Source organism: Mytilus californianus, unplaced genomic scaffold (assembly GCF_021869535.1).
Source record: "Mytilus californianus isolate M0D057914Y unplaced genomic scaffold, xbMytCali1.0.p SCAF_3, whole genome shotgun sequence".
NCBI classification, from domain to species: Eukaryota; Metazoa; Mollusca; class Bivalvia; order Mytilida; family Mytilidae; genus Mytilus; species Mytilus californianus.
Genome location: NW_026262679.1, coordinates 7,297,354 through 7,304,777, shown reverse-complemented (window position 1 = coordinate 7,304,777; position 7,424 = coordinate 7,297,354).

The following is a 7,424-nucleotide window of genomic DNA, read 5'->3' as shown; positions in this document are numbered from 1 at the left end:
AGGAGTTAATAGTCTACAAACAAAGATACACACCCACCAGTAATAAGTTTAAGGTATCAGCCGTCCACAAACAGAGATTCAGAACAAAAATAGTAGATAAAGTGGACTTAGATTCTTTCTTTATTTGGCAGTCCAAAGTCAAGAGCTTACTAACGGACTTTTTATGGTTTACTATATGGTAAGGGCTTTACCATTGATAAAGGCTATACGGTGCCTTATAGAAGTTTTCATCCTCATCCTTTCGGTCTCAGGTAGACCGTTGCCTCATTGTCAAGCAAACCATATCCGAAAACAAGGATTCATATGATAGCTGAGGGTTCTTGGCCTTAAACACAAACAATCAAACAAAAAAAACATTAGTACAACTATACAGCACGTATGTCTTGTCTCGATTAAAACAACATATTGAGTAAAAGATAATGTTAAATTTCATAATATTTTGTAAAATTTTAAGTTGTAAGTTGCAATAACTTGTGTCTATTCCTCTTGTATAATTACACGATAAAATATGTTTGATAGATTTCCAACAAGGGAGCAAGCGTTAGTAATTCAAAGGGACAAACAGCCAACAGACAAAATTTTCAACTCAACAGTAATAAACCTAAGGAATAAGAGTACACCAGAGTTGTTGTTCGGCGGTAGTAGAGAAATAACTCTAAAACTGAATCTATGATAACTAAAATCACATAGAATTGTCTACAGAGACTTAGACCAAGCAGTCGGAAAACAAAGGGACTATCAATCCGACAACCAACATGGGACTATCAATCCGACAACCAACATGGGACTATCAATCCACCAACCAACATGTCGACCCAACATATAAATCAAAGGGACTGTCAATCCACCGACCAACTTGTCGACACAACATATAAACCAAAGGGACTGTCAATCCACCAACCAACATGTCGACCCAACATATAAATCAAAGGGACTGTCAATCGACTGACCAACATGTCGACCCAACATATGAATCAAAGGGACTGTCAATCCACCGACCACCATGTCGACCCAACATATAAATCAAAGGGACTGTCAATGCACCAACCAACATGTCGACACAACATATAAATCAAAGGGACTGTCATTCCACCGACCAACATGTCGACCCAACATATAAATCAAAGGGATTGTCAATCCACCGACCAACATGTCGACCCAACATATAAATCAAAGGGACTGTCAATCGACTGACCAACATGTCGACCCAACATATGAATCAAAGGGACTGTCAATCCACCAACCACCATGTCGACCCAACATATAAATCAAAGGGACTGTCAATCCACCGACCAACATGTCGACACAACATATAAATCAAAGGGACTGTCAATCCACCGACCAACATGCCGACCCAACATATAAATCAAAGGGACTGTCAATCCACCGACCAACATGTCGACCCAACATATAAAAAAAAGGGATAACAGCGCACCAACATGTCGACCCAACATATAAAACAAATGAATAACAGCGCACCAACATGTCGACCCAAGATATGAAACAAAGGAATAACAGCGCACCAACATGTCGACCCAACATATAAAACAAAGGAATAACAGCGCATCAACATGTCGACCCAACATGTACAACAAAGGAATAACAGCGCATCAACATGTCGACCCAACATATAAAAAAAAAAGGAATAACAGCGCACCAACATATCGACCCAACATAAACAACAAAGGAATAACATTGCATCAACATATAAAACAAAGGAATAACAGCGCATCAACATGTCGACCCAACATATAAAAAAAAAGGAATAACAGCGCACCAACATGTCGACCCAACATAAACAACAAAGGAATAACATTGCATCAACATATAAAACAAAGGAATATCAGCGCACATAGATGTCGACCCAACATATAAAACAAAGGAATAACAGCGTTCCAACATGTCGACCCAACATATAAAACAAAGGAATAACAGCGCATTAACATTTCGACCCAACATATAAAACAAAGGAATAACAGCGCACCAACATGTCGACCCAACATATACAACAAATGAATAACACCGCACCAACATGTCGACCCAACATATACAACAAATGAATAACACCGCACCAACATGTCGACCCAACATATACAACAAACGAATAACAGCACACCAACATATAAAACAAAGAAATAACAGCGCACCAACATGTTGACCCAACATATAAAAAAAAGGAATAACAGCGCACCAACATGTCGACCCAACATATTAAACAAAGAGATAACAGCGCACCAACATGTCGACCCAACATATAAAACAAAGGAATAACAGCGTTCCAACATGTCGACCCAACATATAAAACAAAGGAATAACAGCGCATCAACATGTCGACCCAACATATAAAAAAAAAAGGAATAACAGCGCACCAACATGTCGACCCAACATAAACAACAAAGGAATAACATTGCATCAACATATAAAACAAAGGAATAACAGCGCATCAACATGTCGACCCAACATATAAAAAAAAGGAATAACAGCGCACCAACATGTCGACCCAACATAAACAACAAAGGAATAACATTGCATCAACATATAAAACAAAGGAATATCAGCGCACATAGATGTCGACCCAACATATAAAACAAAGGAATATCAGCGCACCAACATGTCGACCCAACATATAAAACAAAGGGATAACAGCGCACCTACATGTCGACCCAACATATAAAACAAAGGAATAACAGCGCATTAACATTTCGACCCAACATATAAAACAAAGGAATAACAGCGCACCAACATGTCGACCCAACATTACAACAAATGAATAACACCGCACCAACATGTCGACCCAACATATACAACAAACGAATAACAGCACACCAACATATAAAACAAAGAAATAACAGCGCACCAACATGTCGACCCAACATATAAAAAAAAGGAATAACAGCGCACCAACATGTCGACCCAACATATTAAACAAAGAAATAACAGCGCACCAACATGTCGACCCAACATATAAAACAAAGGAATAACAGCGCACATAGATGTCGACCCAACATATAAAACAAAGGAATATCAGCGCACCAACATGTCGACCCAACATATAAAACAAAGGGATAACAGCGCACCTACATGTCGACCCAACATATAAAACAAAGGAATAACAGCGCATTAACATTTCGACCCAACATATAAAACAAAGGAATAACAGCACACGAACATGTCGACCCAACATTACAACAAATGAATAACACCGCACCAACATGTCGACTCAACATATACAACAAACGAATAACAGCACACCAACATAAAAAAACAAAGAAATAACAGCGCACCAACATGTCGACCCAACATATAAAAAAAAGGAATAACAGCGCACCAACATGTCGACCCAATATATAAAACAAAGGAATAACAGCGCACCAACATGTCGACCCAACATATAAAACAAAGGAATAACAGCGCACATACATGTCGACCCAACATATAAAACAAAGGAATAACAGCGCACCAACATGTCGACCCAACATATAAAACAAAGGGATAACAGCGCACCAACATGTCGACCCAACATATAAAACAAAGGAATAACAGCGCACCAACATGTCGACCCAACATATAAAACAAAGGAATAACAGCGCACCAACATGTCGACCCAACATATAAAACAAAGAGATAACAGCGCACCAACATATAAAACAAAGGAATAACAGCGCATCAACATGTCGACCCAACATATAAAACAAAGGAATAAAAGCGCACCAACATGTCGACCCAACATATACAACAAACGAATAACAGCGCACCAACATATAAAACAAAGAAATAACAGCGCACATACATGTCGACCCAACATATAAAACAAAGAGATAACAGCGCACCAACATATAAAACAAAGGAATAACAGCGCACGAACATGTACTGTGTATGCGGTAGTAAATCAAATGAACAAAACGGTCAACAAACAGAGCTATTGAACCGGTGGTAGCAAATCGAGGAAGCAATAGTCAATAGAAAGAGCTTTTAGAAATCGAATCAGTGTTAGTAAACCAAAAGGATGTACATTTTCAAACAGGTATTAACCAAGCTACAGTCCATCACAGAGCGATTTACAGTGGTATCGATCCAGTGTTAGTAAATCAGCAGAACTAATATTTCTCCTACAGACGTTTAAACCTAAAACTGATGAATCAAAGAGACAAACAGTCCATCAGCAGAGGTATAGACAAACATTAATTGAACAAAAGGATAACAGCTACACTATATGGTATTATACTGGCGGTAGTAAATCAAAAGGACACTACGTTTAATCCACTGTTTTCTACATAAGGAAATGCCTGTACCAAGTCAGGAATATGACAGTTGTTTTCCTTTCGTTTGATGTGTTTGAGCTTTTGATTTTGCCATTTGATGAGGGACTTTCCGTTTTGAATTTTCCTTGGAGTTCGGTATTTTTGTTACTGTACTTTTAACAGTCCATTTATAGACCCAGGTAAAGTAAACCAAAGAGACAAACAGTCCACCGAAAAAGGTATTGACCCAGATAAAGTAAACCAAAGAGACTTACATTCCACCAACAGAGGTATTAACCCAGACAGTGAAAACAAACAGAGACATTGACCAAGATAAAATATATCAAAAGGACTTACAGCCCACCAACAGAGGTAGGTGACTAACAGTTCACAAACGGTGGTATCGACGGCGCACCGTACCAACCATAGTAAATCAAACTGAGGTATCGACCCAGTGTTATTAAATCAAAGGGACTAACACTTCATTAACTGAGGTATCTAGCCAGTGTTAATAAATCAAAGGGACTAACATTCCATTAACTGAGGTATCGACCCAGTGTTAATAAATCAAAGGAACTAAAAAAATAACAGTCCATTAAAAAAAGTATCGAGAGAGTGCTAATAAATCCAAGGGATTAACATTCCATTACCAAATATATCGAGTCGATGTAAATACATCAGTGGGAGCAACATTCCATTAACTGAGGTATAGACCCTGTGTTAATAAATCAAATGGAGAATATTCCATTGACTGAAATATCAACTCCGTGTTAATAAATCAAAGGGAGTAACATTTCAGTGTTAATAAATCAAAGGGACTAACATTCCAGTGTTAATAAATAAAAGGAACTAACATATCATTAACTGAGGTATCGACCCAGTGTTAATAAATGAAAGGAAGTTACATTCCATTAAATGAGGTGTCGACCCAGTGTTAATAAATGAAAGGAAGTAACATACCATTAAATGAGGTATCGACCCAGTGTTAATAAATGAAAGGAAGTAACATACCATTAAATGAGGTATCGACCCAGTGTTAATAAATGAAAGGAAGTAACATACCATTAAATGGGGTATCGACCCAGTGTTAATAAATCGAAGGAACTAACATTCAAATAACCGAGGTATCGACCCAGTATAAGAAAATTAAAAGGACTAGCATTCTGTGTTAATAAATCAAAGGAAGTAACATACCATTAACTGGGGTATCGAAACAGTATTTATAAATCAAAGGAACTCATAGTCCGTTCAATGAGGTATCTAGTAAGTGTTAATAAATCAAAGGAACTTATAGTCCGTTCAGTGAGGTATCCAGCAAGTGTTAATAAATCAAAGGAACTTATAGTCCGTTCAGTAAGGTATCCAGCAAGTGTTAATAAATCAAAGGAACTTATAGTCCGTTCAGTAAGGTATCCAGCAAGTGTTAATAAATCAAAGGAACTTATAGTCCGTTCAGTAAGGTATCCAGCAAGTGTTAATAAATCAAAGAAACTTATAGTCCGTTCAGTGAGGTATCCAGCAAGTGTTAATAAATCAAAGGAACTTATAGTCCGTTCAGTAAGGTATCCAGCAAGTGTTAATAAATCAAAGGAACTTATAGTCCGTTCAGTGAGGTATCTAGCAAGTGTTAATAAATCAAAGGAACTTATAGTCCGTTCAGTAAGGTATCCAGCAAGTGTTAATAAATCAAAGGAACTTATAGTCCGTTCAGTAAGGTATCCAGCAAGTGTTAATAAATCAAAGGAACTTATAGTCCGTTCAGTAAGGTATCCAGCAAGTGTTAATAAATCAAAGGAACTTATAGTCCGTTCAGTAAGGTATCCAGCAAGTGTTAATAAATCAAAGGAACTTATAGTCCGTTCAGTGAGGTATCTAGCAAGTGTAAATAAATCAAAGGAACTAAAAAATTCCATTAATTGAGGTATCGACCCAGTGTTAGTAAATCAAAGGAACTAACATAACAGTATCTATAAATCAAAGGAACTTATAGTCCGTTCAGTGAGGTATCGACGCAGTGTTAATAAATCAAAGGGACTAACATTCCATTAACCTCGTGTTAAAAAGTAAAAGGACTTTTAGTCCACAAGCAAAAGTGTAAACCACATTTAAGTCAATCAAAAGGAATTAAAATTATATTTACTGATGAGGTATCGAACCTGCGGTATTGCTTATCAAAGGGACTAACAATCCTCAAAAAGATATGTAGCTAACATGTTTAACCCCGCCACTTTCTTTATGTGCCTTTCCCAAGTCAGGAGCCTATAAATCAGTAGTTGTCGTTTGTTGTTGTATATCATGTTTGTATTTCGTTCATTGTTTTTACATAAATCAGGCCGTTAGTTTTCTCGTTTGAATTGTTTGACATTTGTCATTTTGGGGCCTTCTATATCTTACTATGCGGTATGGGTTTTGCTCATTGTTGAAGGCCGTACGGTGACTTATAGGTGTTAACTTCTGTGTCATTTGGTCTCTGGTGGAGAGTTTTCTCATGGGCACTTGTACCACATCTTCTTATTTTTATATGTAGACCCAGCGGTAGCTTCCTTAAGTGACTAACAGTCCGTCTACAGAGGTATCGACCCTTCGGTAGTTTCTTTAGATGACTAACAATCCGTCTACAGAGGTATCGACCCTTCGGTAGTTTCTTTAGATGACTAACAGTCCGTTTACAGAGGTATCGATCCTTCGGTAGTTTCTTTAGGTGACTAACAGTCCGTCTTCAGAGGTATCGACCCTTCAATAGTTTCTATAGTGACTCACATTCCGTCCACAGAGGTATCGACCCTTCAATAGTTTCTATAGTGACTCACATTCCGTCTACAGAGGTATCGACCCTTCAATAGTTTCTATAGTGACTCACATTCCGTCCACAGAGGTTTCGACCCTTCAATAGTTTCTATAGTGACTCACATTCCGTCCACAGAGGTACCGACCCTTCAATAGTTTCTAAAGTGACTCACATTCCGTCCACAGAGGTATCGACCCTTCAATAGTTTCTATAGTAACTCACATTCCGTCCACAGAGGTATCGACCCTTCAATAGTTTCTATAGTGACTCACATTCCGTCCACAGAAATTTCGACCCTTCAATAGTTTCTATAGTGACTCACGTTCCGTCCACATAGGTATCGACCCTTCGGTAGTTTCTTTAGGTGACTTACAGTCCGTCCACAGAGGTTTCGA